The sequence below is a fragment of the Panthera uncia genome, chromosome B1, assembly GCF_023721935.1.
Source record: "Panthera uncia isolate 11264 chromosome B1, Puncia_PCG_1.0, whole genome shotgun sequence".
In the NCBI taxonomy this organism is placed as follows: Eukaryota; Metazoa; Chordata; class Mammalia; order Carnivora; family Felidae; genus Panthera; species Panthera uncia.
In genome coordinates this window covers 41,834,199-41,850,289 of record NC_064811.1, presented here as the reverse complement: position 1 = coordinate 41,850,289, position 16,091 = coordinate 41,834,199, and the positions used below count along the sequence as shown (strand labels likewise).

Here is a 16,091-nt window from a genome sequence, read left to right as displayed (position 1 = left end):
TGTATCCTCCAGCGGCCCCTGTTTACTCATTGGTAGACTGAGAACCGGAGAGGGCTTTTCAAGTGTTTTTAGCGGTCTCCCCTTTTCTTCAATCCAAAGCTCAAGTGGAAACTCAAGGAGCTGAGCGCTCTGGTTGGAGCAGACATGAAGGCAGCTTCCTCTCCATGCCCCATGCCACCCAGGGGCTCACCCAGACAGCAGAGCTTAAAATCCACACTTTGGAGCAGTGCTTCTCGCATTTTAATGCGCTTTAACATCACCCAGATCCTGTTGAAACAGATTCTGATTCCGAAGTTCCAGGGGTTGAAGGATGGGGGGGGGGTGGTTGCAGAGGGTAGAGGGGTTGCATGGGCAACCCCGTATCTCAGCCATGCCCGAGGCTTACTTACCAGGGTAAGCAGGTACATTTGGTCAGTGGACCCTACTTTGAAAAGTGAGATCCTCGCTGATTAGCTCTAAAAGCCTATAAATTCTTTTGTCCCCTACCTCAGTGTACGTCACTACATGGGGTCACCTCCAGTGATGGTTCTCAACGGAGTAGGGAGACGCCAAACACAAGCTTGCTCTCTCCTTGCTCACTTTTGGACTTTACAGTGATTAAGCACAGTATTGGTTGAAACTCGGGAATGCTAGATGTTCTGGGAAGTATGGGGCTGTCCTACATGACAAAGAACCGTCCCGTATCCTGCATATCTGCCTTTTATCGAAGCTCGGCAGCTAACAAAAAGCTTTCCCCCCACTTCCTCAACTTTTTATTTTGGAAAATATTCACACCTACAGAAAAGATACAGAAAAGGTGCAGGAATAAATAGTTCAAGGAGCACCCGGGTAGCTCTCACCTACAGTCTCCAATTGGCAATGTTTTTGGCATCTTTGCCTTATTACATTCTCTCTGTGTGTATTTATACAAAATCTCTCTCTCTCTTGCTAAATCATGTGAGATTTAATTACAAACATCATACTACTTTTTTTTTAATTTTTTTTTAACGTTAATTTATTTTTGAGACAGAGAGAGACAGAGCATGAACGGGGGAGGGGCAGAGAGAGAGGGAGACACAGAATCGGAAGCAGGGAGCCATCAGCCCAGAGCCCGACACGGGGCTCGAACTCACGGACCGTGAGATCGTGACCTGAGCCGAAGTCGGACGCCCAACCAACTGAGCCACCCAGGCGCCCCAACATCATACTACTTTATGCCTAAACATTTCAGCTTATCTTCCCTAACTAGGCATTCTCTTGCATAACTATAGGTATCACAGTCAGGAAATCTATAATTGATACAATTTTACTTCAGTAATTTACAGTTCATATTTCTAAATTCCCCTAATCGTACCAATGGTCTCATTATACCAACAATGTCTCTTTAAAAAAATCCAGAATACAAAGATCTTGCCCACATGGATTTCTCATGTCCACTGGATGTCCGGGGCGGGGGTAAAAAAAATCAATCAATCATCAATCAACTAATCTCTTTGTATCTGAACCTAGAATCTAACTTTATGAATAAACACAAAACCATTTTTCTCTGGTTTTAATAAACATTGACTCTTACACAAATGCAACTACTAGGAAAATTAAGGAAGAATGCACGTTGTTTTGTCTGGGCATTTAGTTGAAATTGTTTGCCATTTTAGAAAATCACACCCCTGTTGGCAATGCCGCCTATGGGGTTTGGGTTGCCAACACCACATCTGTGTCTGTGTTTGTCACTGGGACCCTCCGGTGTAAGCATTTGACTATGTTATCATGGCTTCTAGTTTATGCCCCCTTATTTACATACTGAGACACGTATTCTTTTATCAGAAATTGTTTTTATTTCTCTTCCACTTGTTTTAATGAGGCATTATAGGTAGGTATGGTAACAATACATTTTATTTCAGGAAAATAGAGGAGGTGTTACAAAGCACTTATTTATGTATTAAAAAAATTTTTTTTTAATCTTTATTTTTGAGAGAGACAGAGACAGAGACAGAATTCGAGTCGGGGAGGAACAGAGAGAGAGGGAGACACAGAATCCGAAGCAGGCTCCAGGCTCGGAGCCGTCAGCACAAAGCCCGATGCGGGGCCGAACTCATGACCCGTGAGATCATCACCTGGGCGGAAGTCGGACGCTCAACCGACTGAGCCGCTCAGGCGCCCCAGCACTTATTTATTTTTAAATTAAGGCAGCTACTTTCTTTTGAACAAAAAAGTGGCATAAGCAATTCCAAGTATCCCCCCACTAATATGAGAGCTCCCCCTGACCCCTGACAGCACTCCCCACCCAGTGTTGGGACAAAAGTGTCTTCTCTCTGGCCAGTCCTGTCCTCTCCTATGGCACCTTCTTGACAAGTTGGGCATGGAATCCACTGAATGGCATCTGCTTACGGTCGAAGAACCAGGTCCGGAGGGAGCAGCTCAGCACTCACTTTGGGGAGATGCTCTCATCCGGGTTAAAGTCAAATGCTTGCACTAACACAGGGCTGCTGACCGCTGCTCTTGAATTAGGTAAAATGAATGTGCTTTGTCCTCATTTCCAAGCTGCTTCCATGTAAAAGTCCTTTTACAACTTTTACAATAAAGCTCTTTTCATTAAAACATACTCCATTCAAATAATCTTGAAAGGAAAGCTCACCTAGCCCCAAGTGTACGGGATAAACACAAAGAGAAAGGACAGGTTCTTTGCCGTGACCGTGTCCAGGATATTCACAAGGGCGAAGGGTGAGCTCAGCCGGGGAGCACCGCTGTGCTGTCTGCACCCAAACTTCCACCTGCTGCCCGCCAGCCCGGGAATGCTCAGCTGGCCCCTGGTTCGCTGTCCACACCGGGTCTCCTGCAAACAGTGGGAGTCCTAACCTTCCTGTCCTCACCTTTCTGTGCTCCTCACAGAACGTCTTAATCTTTTCTAAATGATTTGGTCTTTTATCCTTGCCTATGGTTATTCTGTCCGTCCAGCGGTACTTTCTCTTTTTGGATCTTCTCGAATTCTGGATCGTTCTCCTATTCGTCAGCATCCAGCTTCCAGGAGAGAGCCCTGAGCCATGCAGCTGGTCCAGGCCAACGGGGTGGCTGGAGTGGGGCTGCCTGGGGGGTCGGTAGACTCATCCATGTACCCGTCCTGCACCACAGGCTGATCGAGGGCACCGCAAACACCCACCCGCATGACGGTCCCCCTGTCCCCCACCCCCCACCCCCGTGCCCACCCACTGACCCTGCGCCTGAGGCGGCAGGAGGCAAAGGAAGATCCACTAAGCATTTATTACATAAAGGCATTGTTGACCCCTATTTGGAATGTCTAAAATTTGAAAGACTGACCGTACCAAGTGTTGGTGAAGATGTGCAACAGCTGAAAAGCTCAAACACAGCTGGTGGGGATGTAAAATAGTACAACCACTTTGGAAAACAGTATGACATTTTCTTAAAAAGTTACACATACGCCTCCCATATGATCTAGGCATTTTCCTCCTAGAAATTTGCTCAAGAGAAATAAAAGCATTTGTTCACACGTTTATTAAAAGGCCAGAAAAACGAAAGTAAGAATGGCACAAAAGCTCTCTTTGCAAAGAGGGGTCATTCGGAAGTGAATACCCCCAACTATGGGCAAGGGATGTTATTTTACAGGGTCCCCCCCCCCTTTTATCCTTTGTTGTCCTCATAACTGTAGGGGCTGAGTTGTTGATTTCTGTGGGAAACATGAGTGGGGAGTTGATAGTGTTTGTTTCATTCTTAAGAAAAACTTTATGTTCAAGGGAGTTTCTCTCACGGTCAGGTGTTCCCAGCCCTGTTGCATAATATGTGTGCTTTCCTACAATCAGGGACTCAAGTCCTAACATTTCCCTCTCTGCCTACTTAACCCTATCTTTCCCTATCATAATGACCTCTACCCAAATGTTCACAGCAGTTTTACTTGTTTTTTTTTAATTATTTTTAATTGCATCCAAGTTAGTTAACATATAGTATAATAATGATTTCAAGAATAGAATTTAGTGATTCATCACTCACATATGACACCCAGTGCTCATCCCAACAAGTGTCCTCCTTAATGCTCCTTGCCCATTTAGCCTATCCCCCTACTCAAAACCCCTCCAGCACCCCTCAGTTTGTTCTCTGTATTTAAGAGTCTCTTATGGTTTATCTCCCTCCCTGTTTTTATATTACTTTTGCTTACCTTCCTTTGTGTTCATCTGTTTTGGATCTTAAATTTCACATATGAGTGAAGTCGTATATTTGTCTTATTCTGACTGAATTATTTCACTTAACATAATACATTCTAGTTCCATCTATGTTGTTGCAAATGGCAAGATTTCATTCTTTTTGATCACCAAGTAATATTCCATTACACACACACACACACACACACACACACACACCACCTCTTCTTTATTCATTAATCACTTGGTGGACATTTGGGCTCTTTCCATACTTTGGCTCTTTGGCTCTTGTCAATAGAGCTGCTATAAAGATTGGGGTGCATGTGCCCCTTCAAATCAACATTTTTGTGTCCTTTGGATAGATACCTAGTAGTGGAATGCTGGGTCATAGGGTAGTTCTATTTTTAATTTTTTGAGGAACCTCCATACTGTTTTCCAGAGTGGCTGTACCAGTTTGCATTCCCACCAGCAGTGCATAAAGGTTCCTCTTTCTCTGCATCCTCGTCAACATCTGTTGTTGTCTGAGTTGTTCATGTTAGCCATTCTGACAGGTGTGAGGTGGTATCTGGGGTTTTGATTTGTATTTCCCTGATGATGAGTGATGTTGAGCATTTTTTCATGTGTCTGTCAGCCATCTGGATGTCTTCTTTGGAAAAGTGTCTATTCATGTCTTTTGCCCATTTCTTCACTGGATTATTATTTTTGGGGGGGTGTTGTGTTTGATAGGTTCTTCATAGATTTTGGATACTAACCCTTTATCTGATATGTCATTTACAAATATCTTCTCCCATTCTGTTGGTTGTTTTTTAGTTTTGCTGATTGTTTCTTTTGCTGTGCAGAGGCTTTTTATCTTGATGAGGTCCCAATAGTTTTTTCTTTTGTTTCCTTTGCCTTCGGAGATGTGTTGAGTAAGAAGTTGCTGCAGCTGAGGTCAAAGAGGTCATTGCCTGTTTTCTCGTCTAGGATTTTGATGGCTTCCTGTCTTACAGTTAGGTCTTTCATTCATTTTGAGTTTATTTTTGTGTATGGTGTAAGAAAGTGGTCCAGGTTCATTCTTCTGCATGTCATTGTCCAGTTTTCCCAGCACCACTTGCTGAAGAGACTGTCTTTATTCCATTGGATATTCTTTCCTGGCCAAATATTAGTTGGCCATATGTTTGTGGGTCCATTTCTGGGTTCTCTATTCCATTCCATTGATCTAAGTGTCTGTTTTTGTGCCAGTACCATCCTGTCTTGATGACTACGGTTTTCTTTTTTCTTTTTTTTTTTTTTAATTTCTTTTTTAACGTTTTTATTTATTTTTGAGACAGAGAGAGACAGAGCATGAACGGGGGAGGGGCAGAGAGAGAGGGAGACACAGAATTGGAAACAGGCTCCAGGCTCTGAGCCATCAGCCCAGAGCCCGACGGGGGGCTCGAACTCACAGACTGTGAGATCGTGACCTGAGCCGAAGTTGGATGCTTAACCGACTGAGCCACCCAGGCGCCCCGATGACTACGGTCTTCTAATACAGCTTAAAGTCTGGAATTGTGATGCCTCTAGCTTTGGTTTTCTTTTTCAGGATTGCTTTGGCTATTCGGGGTCTTTTCTGGTTCCATACAAATTTTAGGACTATTTGTTCTAGCTCTGTGAAGAATGCTGGTGTTATTTTGAATATTTTGAATATGTAGATTGCTTTGTGTAGTATCAACATTTTAACAATATTTGTTCTTCCAGTCCATGAGCATGGAATGTTTTTCCATTTGTGTGTGTGTGTGTGTGTGTGTGTGTGTGTGTGTGTCTTACTCAATTCCTTTCACATGTTTTCTATGGTTTTCAGTGTATAGATTTTTCACCTCTTTGGTTAAGTTTATTCGTAGGTATTTTATGGTTTTTGGTGCAATTGTAAATGGGATTGATTCCTTGATTTATCTTTCTGGCTGCTTCATTATTTTTTTAAATGTTTTTATTTATTTTTGAGACAGAGTGAGATAGAGCATGAGCAGGGGAGGGGCAGAGAGAGAGGGAGACACAGAATCTGAAGCAGGCTCCAGGCTCTGAGCTGTCAGCATAGAGCCCGACGCGCAGCTCGAACTCATGGATTGTGAGATCATGACCTGAGCCGAAGTTGGATGCTTGACCGACTGAGTCACTCAGGCGCCCCTGCTTCATTATTGATGTATAGAAATGCAACTGATTTCTGTTCATTGATTTTATATCCCACGACTTTGCTGAATTCATGGATCAGTTCTAGAAGTTTTTGGGTGGAGTCTTTTGAACTTTCCATATAGAGTATCAAGTCATCTGCAAAGAATGAAAGTGTGACGTCCTCCTTGCTGATTTGGATGCCTTTTATTTCTTTGTGTTGTCTGATTGCTGAGGCCCCCAACAGTTTTACTTGTAATAGCCCAAACAGGAAACAACCCAAATGTCTATCAACAGATGAATGGATGAACAAATTGTAGTGTATCCATACAATGGGCGAATACTAAACAATAGAAAGGAATGAAACTATTGACACACACAAAATCAGTGGCAAATTTCAAAATAATTTTGCCTGAGTGAAGGCAACCAGCAAGAAAAAGTACATGCTGCATGATTATTGAAAATTAAGCAATTAAAACTCTGGAAAGATATACACTAATCTACAGGAGTGGAAAGTCACTTAGCAGTTGCCTGGGGGTAAAGGGATTGGGTGGGTGGGTAGGAGGTATTAGAAAAGGACAGGAGGCAACTTTTGGGGATGCTGGTTATATTCATTATATTGACTGCGGTGATGTTTTAGAAGTATATACATGTCAAAATATATCAACTTGTACATATATGTGAAACTTCATATATCACTTATACTTACATAAAGCTATTAAAGAAAATAGAGTCGTTCCCTCTCTCTCCTTTCTCCTCTTCTCTGCCCTCCCCTCCACTTTCCTCTCTCCCTCTCCCTCCCCCCTCTCACCATTTCTTCCATATCTCCCTAGATTAGTGCTTAAGGGCACAGACTCTGGAGCCAGGCAACCCGGTTTGGATCCTCATTCCGTCACCGAAGAGCTACATATTCTTGGGGGAGAAACTTAACCCATCACAGACCGTGAGATCATCACCTGAGCCAAAGTCGGACGCTCAACTGACTGAGCCACCCAGGCGTCCCCCCATTACTTAATTTTTACAACAAGCCTATGAGGTGGCTGCCACCAAGGTCCAGATGACAGAGATGATGAAACTGAGGCTTAGATTAAATGTCTTGCCAAAGTCGCCACAGTTATAAGTGGAGGAGTCAGGACTTGAATTCAAGTTTGTGCAAATCTGTGACCCCCAAACATTAGTATGCATCAAATCACCTGGGGGGCTTATTAAAACACAGATTGCCAGGCCCCGCCCAGCCTACACCCAGCAAGTTTCTAAATCTGGGGTGGGGCCTGAGGATTAGCATTTGTGGTAAATTCCCAGGTGGTGTTGACACTGCTAGTCTGGTGATCCTATTTTGGGGTCCATTGTATTTGTGATAGGCACTGGTTTATCCTTAGAAAGCATAATTCTTAAGTTGATGTCTTGAATTTCACTAATTTTAGTATATGTGCTGCCGAAGCAAGCATGAATTTCGCTAAAAAAGTTAAGTAAAGTCGTATTTTTTATCAGAGGAATAGAGGGAACGTTTCACATTCATCATCCCACTGATAATGTTCTAGGGCCCATTATGACTTCAGCTCAAAATCTTACTTACAAGCTAGTGGTTTCAAGCTAGTGCTCAAGGAAACGGACTGTCACCTACATCCCATGCTCTGGTTAGGCTTCTTTCTTTGTTTAGATTGGTGTTATTTTGTTAATTTCTGTCTTTTCCCACAAAGGTCATTTATTTCAGAACTTTTCCTGCAAAGGAATCACGAATCTGAGCACTAGAGATATTGACATTGTAGATTTCAATTGCCAACAGGTGGGGAGGCACAGGAGCCCATCAAGCATCAGCTTGGTAAACGGGTGTGACAGTTAATTTTGTGTGTTAATTTGACTGGGCCGTGGGGGTACCCAGATGACACATTATTTCTGGGAATGTCTATGAGTATTTCTGGATGAGATTAGCATTTGAATTGGTGGACTCAGGAAAATAGATTGCCCTCCTTAGTGTGGGTGGGCATCATCCTTTGAGGGCCTGAATAAATAAGAGATACAGGAAGAAAAAAAATTCACCCCTTTTTTCCTTGCCAAACTGCTTGAACTGGGACATATCTCATCTTCCTTGGCCATCAGACTCAGACTCATAGTTTTTGAGTTACGCCACCAGCGTTTCTGGGTTTCCAGCTTGCAGACAATCATGGGATTTCTCAGCCTCTATGATCACATGAGTCGACTCCTCATAATCTCCCGCTCTCTTTCTACATATTTATATAAACATACATACATACACACATATGGGTTTGGGTACAGTGAACAGTTCCTTGCCAATGGGGAAGAGATGCTAATTGCAGCATTCAGTGGCTTCCCAATTGATCAAGCTCAGGGGGCTGTGGTGAGGTATGAGCCCCGAAGCAGGGCCTAGAGTGTTGGGTGGGTCCTTCCAGGTGCACCAGAGCATTTATGGAAAGCAAATGACAAGCTAAAGACATTTCATTCTCAGTTAAAGTCATACTTCGAGAACCAGAAAGTTGCCATGGCAGCCCCAAAGAATCTTTTGTTTTATTGTAGCCATGGGCCCATACTGCTAAAAGTCAAGCACAAAATTTACTAGGGAAGGTTGCAGAATTGCAGTGTCATTAGAATTCACAGCCTTACCAAGTTTCTTATGTAAAAGTTAGAGACACAGCAGGGTGCCTGGGTGGCTCAGTCGGTTGAGCTTCTGACTTCAGTTTGGGTTGTGATCTCACAGCTCGTGGGTTCAAGCCCCGTGTCGGGCTCTGTGCTGACAGCTCAGAGCCTGGAGCCTGCTTCAGAATCTATGGCTCCCCTCTCTCACTCTTTGTCCCTCCCCTGCTCATGCTCTGTCTCTCTCTCTCTCTCAAAAATAAATAAACATTAAAAAAAATTTGTTAAAGTTAGAGAATTGGTTGAGAAGGAATGAGACACTGAAACGTGGAGCGAGGCTATAACACTCCAACACGTTCAAGTCACTCTGGCCAGTGGATGTACATTTCTTCTGTGCCTGAGAAGACTAGCCTTCTTTGGGTGAAAACCCTGTGGCAACTTCCCCCACAGGATCCTTGCAAGGGGTGCCCATTTTCCTCAAGACACAACACAGCTACCCTTTGTTGCCACAGACCAATAACTAAACTCAAATATCAACATGCCCCAGGGTGGGGAACACGTGAGAAGGTAGCCAAGACGCATTGCATTGCAAGATTTTACTAAGATAGAATGGCAGAAGCCTAAAGAATATGTGTGATAGTGGATTTTGTAAAATATACTACGTCTTTTCTTTTTTGAAAAAACAAGGTTCATTTTATGGAAGAGTTATGGGGAGATTAGCCTCCATAGAAACTAAAAATGCATCGTAAAGCTACAATATTTGAAGAAGAATGATGGTAGTGCATCAGTGAACAGAACAATCAGTTGAACAGAGTCCAGAGACATACCTAAGTAATGAATATTAATTTGGTTTATGAAGATAGTAGTATTTCAAATAAGTGATCAAAGAACGAATCAACCAACCAATCAACCAACAGTGTTGAGACCATAGACTACTAGTGACCTGGGGGGGAAATGAGAGGAGAAAGAGAAAGAGAGAAAGAGAGAAAGAGAGAAAGAGAGAAAGAGAGAAAGAAGGAAAGAAAGAAAGAAAGAAAGAAAGAAAGAAAGAAAGAAAGAAAAAGCTGTGTTCCTACATCATTCCTTACCTAAAGTAAATTCCTTTTTGGTCTATTATTTGTGACACATAAAAAAATCCATAAGAACTTTGGAGTAAAAGGCAGATCCTATCCCCCTGGAATAGTGAGGATCTTTCAAAGCATGACATAAGACCCAGGGGGTATGAAGAATAGATTTATCAATGTGACTGCACACACACATTTTGGATAGCGAGACTCACAAAGCCAAGAGACAGACGACAAACTGGAAAATATAACTGCTACCCATTTTGCAGACTAAGTTTCATTTGTTTAATTTACAAAGAAGTGCTACAAATCCAATAAAAAAAAAAGCAGTGAAAACCAAGCAGAAAACGCTCTGTCTTCCTCTCTCTCTGCCCCTTCCGCCCCGCCCCCCAAAAAGAAAAAAAGCAAGCAGCTCACACCAAGATAAATACAAATAGCTACCCACGACACAAACGGATGTTTAACTCCGCTCAGAATCCAAGAATATATGTAAACACAACACAAGGAAACAGCACAAAGATGGATGATGCCCAGTGTTGATGATATCTGATATCGATGACGGGGAACTGGCCTACTCTCTTGCTGGAAATACAAATCGATTCCATTTCTGAAAGTGTAGCTAGTTGAATCTATCAAAATTTAAAATGTCTATGCCCTGACCCAGCTCTAAAATATTTATGAGAGAGGTGCTCACACAGGTGCACAAGATACTTACTGCTGGCCTGTTTGTATTAGTGAGACTCATGCTGGAAATAATCCCAATGCCCCTCGTTAGAGAACCGGTAAATAAATCATGTTCTACGCAGGTGATAAAACGCCGCAGGGCTGCTTAGAGCAACGAGGTAGAACTACACGCAACACCGAAAGACCTACATCGTATATGATTAAGTAGCAAAAGCAAATTGCCAAACCGGATGTATCGTATAATATCACTTATATTTTAAAAAGTGGACATACATATAAATGTATAGAAGAAGTCTGGAAGACATGCTAAGAATTGTTAACAGTTCTTACCAGTGGGGAGTGAGATGGGGAGGCTGTGTCTGACAAGGATTTTCCCATTTTATTTCATACGGTTGTCATTTTAGAGAGCATATATGAGTTTTCAATTAAAAAAACACATTTCTGGGGCACCTGAGTGGCTTAGTCGGTTGAGCATCCGACTTCGGCTCAGGTCATGATCTCACAGTTCGTGGGTTCGAGCTCCGCGTCGGGCTCTCTGCTGACAGATCAGAGCCTGGAGCCTGCTTCAGATTCTGTGTCTCTCTCTCTCTCTGACCCTCCCCCGTTCATGCTCTATCTCTCTCTCTCTCAAAAATAAATAAACATTAAAAAAAATTTTTTTAAATTAAAAAAAAAAAACCACATTTCTGAGGCGCCTGTGTGGCTCAGTTGGTTAAGTGTCCAACTCTTTATTTCAGCTCGGGTCATGATCTCACAGCTTGTGAGTTTGAGCCCCGTGTCCGGCTTTGTGCTGACGGTTCAGAGCCTGGGCCTACTTTGGATTCTGTGTCTCCCTCTCTCTTTCTCTCTCTCTCTCTCTGCCCTTCCCCTGCTCATGCTCTGTCTCTTTCTCTCAAATAAATATTAAAAAAAAATTTTTTTTAAATTAAAAAAGAATCTTCCTAGGGCACTTAGGTGGCTCAGCAGGTTGAGCATGTGACTCTTGATTTCAGCTCAGGTCATGACCTTGAGGCTCATGAGTTCTAGCCCTGCATTGGGCTCTACGCTGACAGTGCAGAGCCTGCTTGGGCTTCTCCATCTCCCTCTCTCTCAGCCCCTTCCCTCCCCCTCTCGAAAATAAATAAACATTGGGGCGCCTGGGTGGCTCAGTCGGTTAAGCGTCTGACTTTGGCTCAGGTCACGATCTTGCAGTCCATGAGTTCGAGCCCCGCGTCGGGCTCTGGGCTGATGGCTCAGAGCCTGGAGCCTGTTTCAGATTCTGTGTCTCCCTCTCTCTCTGACCCTCCCCCGTTCATGCTCTGTCTCTCTCTGTCTCAAAAATAAATAAAACGTTAAAAAAAAAAAAAAGAAAATAAATAAACATTTAAAAAAAGGAATCTTCCTTTCTCTTTCGTGTTTGGTGCTCCCCTCTTTAATAGATGCCTTCTTCTCCATCATTCTGATTGCTGCCTAGAACAATCACTGTTAAGCTCCAAGTGGGTACGAGGACCCAGGAAACTTGAGAGAAGTCACTGGCTGAGCGGAGAGGTGGGAGACCCGGGTCCTTCTTCTCAGTTCTGCCTCCACCTGAGGGTGTGACCTCGTGTATCTCACGTAAGCTCTCTGAGCCTCGTTTCCTTTGGGAGACGAGGCCGGAGGGAAGGTTTCTTCTAGGGTCTGTGTCATACCGATGGCCTGAGAAACGACCTTCTCCAGTCCAGCAGTTTTCCAACCCCCTCCCTCATCTCCTGGGGACACATCTTCTGCCTTATACGGGAAGCTTCCAGCGCTGGGAGCCTGGCAGCACCCACCTTTCACACGTAGGTGCCGCTCACACTGATGGACAACAGAGGGCTTTTATTGCACCTCAGATCTGCTCTATTTTGGGGTTGCTATCAGCCATTTCACATCTCAGACTTGCCTTTGTTATCTAAATGGCCTGTTTGGGGCTGGAAAACAGATGCTTGAGCCATCAAGGGGAGCGGTCTTTGTCTAGGTTTGAAGTGTTTCTCTGAACAGTCCTGCCATTCAAATGCCTGGATGGCTCCCGAGTTGAGTCTAGAGACATTGTGGGTTGGATCTCCTGTATGTGGAAGGACTGCAGTCCCAGGCCTAAAATGCCATAAACAACTCCATAAACATGACATTGGGCATGTGTGTGTGTGTGTGTGTGTGTGTGTGTGCATGTGTGTGTGTGTGTGTGTGTGTGTGTGTGTATGAGAGAGAGAGAGAGAGAGAGAGAGAGACTACCTTTCACTGAGCACTTCCTGCTTTCCCACCAGCTTGCTTAGTACTTTCCATAGGACCTACCACCTAATTTCCCCAAATCCTAGGAGCTACATGTTCTTAATCCCATCTCACAGGTGAGGAAAACTGAGACTCAGAGAGAGAAATTAACTTGTAACCATGTTTATAAGAGACCAGCTTTTTAAGAAGTTGAGTCAGGGGCACCTGGGTGGCTCAGTCAGTTAAGCGTCCAACTTTGACTCGGGTCATGATCTCGTGGTCTGTGAGTTCGAGCTCCGCATGAAGCTTTGTGTTGACAGCTCAGAGCCTGGAGCCTGCTTCAGATTCTGTGTGTCCCTCTCTCTCTCTCCCCCTGCCCTGCTCGCACACACACACACACCCACTCTCTCTCAAAAATAAATAAACATTAAAAATTTTTTTAAAAAAAGAAGTTGAGCCAAGGGTATACACAAAAACCTTCTTCACCCATAGGGCACCCAAAGACTGCCTTCTTCACCCAAAGGGCACCCAAAGACTGCCTTTTGTTTTGCTTTTAGCCAGGACAAAACAGGTCACCCAAAATACCCTAGTGAATACTGGAGGGGAAGGCAATTCATTGCTAGTCTTTTCTCTATTCTTTCCCCACCCTCACCCTCACCAACGACCACCAAAATATGATTATTTCCATTTTCTTTCTTTGCCGGATATTTGTTTAAATAAACAAAAGCCTTACGGTCAGCAGTATTTGCCAAGTCGTGGTGGCTGGGGGTGGGGGTGGGGGGGCAGCACTGAGGAGAAGGGGTATGCAGCGAATGTTTAAGTGTCCTTTAAACTATGGTCTGTGTCCGTGTCAGAGGTTTGCACAAAGCTCTGAATCAATTCATTGATTGGACACATTCTGGAGGACAATCAATGTGTCCTGAAATACGGGGCAAGGAAACAACTTTACTAGAGTTCGTTTTTCAGTGACGAGTTCCCCCTTATCTCGAGTGGCTCCATTTCTAAAATGATAAGCACCTGTCCTGCCACCGTTGAAAATAAATGTGTTGAGACAACACACTGCCATGGCGGGGGGTCCGTGTGCCCAACAGGAAGCCGCGGAAGTGCTTCCATACTTCTTCGGGAGACAAATTGCTCTGCCATTTTCATTAGCAGCAACTACAGAAGATAATATTTTACTTACTGGACCTATAAAACCCTCACTGGGGCCCAAATGTCAGGGTAATATTTCTTCCAGCTCTGTACATTCTGCTGCAAGACTAGGACGGGGCGGGAGCAAGAATCATGGAGTTCTCTGGAGCATGAGATGACGTCCCCCGAAAAGGCCCAGACCCCACCTCTACACTGTTTGGGTATTGCCTTTACTGTTTGTTGGCTCCTCTGTTCGTCCCTTTCTCACCAGGAAAACCCTACCCAGCCTTTGCATCTTCCCCATGATGTAAAAGCCCCACATTGCTTTTTTATGAGCCTGAGAATTATTCTAGAGCCCCCTGGCAAGTTTGGTAATATCCCAGCAGACGATACACATAAGCTTTTTTTTTTTTTTTTAATTTTTTTTTTAATGTTTATTTATTTTTGAGACAGAGAGAGACAGAGCATGAACGGGGGAGGGGCAGAGAGAGAAGGAGACACAGAATTGGAAGCAGGCTCCAGGCTCTGAGCCATCAGCCCAGAGCCTGACGCAGGGCTGGAACTCATGGACCGCGAGATCGTAACCTGAGCTGAAGTTGGACCCTTAACCGACTGAGCCACCCAGGCGCCCCGATACACACAAGCCTTTTAAGAGGACACAAGAAACTGCTTCATCAGGATCAAATGTGAAAGGCCTCTTGGGAGGGCAGGGATTTTTGGTCTGTTGGCCTCACTCCGCATCCCCATTACCGGCAACAAGGCAGGGCACCTCCTTGGTGTTGCAATAACTGTTTGTTGCATCGGGAAATAAATTGTAGCGGACATTTGCAGTTGTGGCCTGCTTGCATTCATTCTTTTTGTACTGCTAAGAGCACCTGGATGTTTCTTTGGAGACATTTCCCATTGTCGCTGCACCTGGCTCAGGTAGAGCTGGAACATGTCCAGCTCCAGGGGTGGTACATGTCCCAAGCCTGAGCCATGGTCCACAGCGATTGGTTCACGCGGGCACAGGATCTAATGAGAGTCGATCTGGAGGATTTTTAAAAAAGGTTTCTTTTATTTTTGAGAGACAGAGAGAGACGGAGTGTGAGCGGCGGAGGGGGAGAGTGAGAGGGAGACACAGAATCCGAAGCAGGCTCCAGGCTCTGAGCTGTCAGCACAGAGCCCAACACGGGGCCTGAACCCATGAATCATGAGATCATGACCTGAGCTGAAGTCCAGTGCTCAACTGACTGAGCCACCCTGGTGCCCCAATCTTGAGGATTTTATGGGAAGTCTGGGGATTGGAAGTTTTTTGTTTGTTTGTTTGTTTTCCCCCACTGTAACTGCTACGTCTAAGGATATTGTGAGCCAGGAGCTTTCAGCCTTCACTTAACAGAGAGGTCCTGCCTGGGAGTTCACCCAATACACAGAAAACAGAGCCAAGAGATAGAGACAGAGACAGAGAGACTGACTTCTGTGAACATTGTTTAACACTTGGATCTAATTATACCTGGAACCCAAAGGCTCCTGGAGGTTTTAAACATAGGGCCCAATAAATTCCCTCAAGCCAACTGAGTTTCTGGAAATCTAATATTAAAATAAAATAAAGAACCAAATTAAGGAATGTCGATGATTTAACCATCCTGGTAACTATGGTTTCTATTAGAGTGTCTCTATACTTCACTAATACTAGTCAAGAATCAGGCTCTGCTGTTTTTAAGAGACCCCAAAATACAGCAACTGAAACAAGAGACTCTTTTCTCCCATGCAGAAGCCTGAAGGGCAGTACAGGGCTGAAACTGTGGCTTCACTAGAATTCTGCCTTGTTTCTTTGTCACCCTCAAAATGTAGCATTGTGCTCTCATGGCCCAAGGCAGCTGTTTGAGCTCCCTGTCATCATGCGTCTTCCCACCAGTGGGAAGAGAAAAGGAGGAAGGGGAAGACATGTAGGTCCCTTTAAAGCCACCATCAGCTTGGAGAAACAGGTGGGTGGATCAGAAGGGAAGCGGGAAAATAATCCCTCCTCCCTCCCTCTCTCCCTCCCTCCCTCTTTCCATCCATCCTTCCTCCCTTCCTCCCTTCCTTCCTTCCTTCCTTCCATTTCCTTCCTTCCTTCCTCCCTCCCTTCCTTCTTTCCTTCCTTCCGTTTCCTTCCTTCCTTCCATTTCCTCCTTCCTTC

The 16,091-nt window shown here is 44.3% G+C and overlaps 1 long non-coding RNA gene across 2 annotated transcripts in view; it reads left to right on the top strand.

Moving 5' to 3' along the window:
- Positions 1-16,091, top strand: part of LOC125923650 (uncharacterized) — a 63,736-nt gene that overhangs the window by 20,677 nt on the left and 26,968 nt on the right. The gene's annotated exons all lie outside the window — the stretch shown is intronic.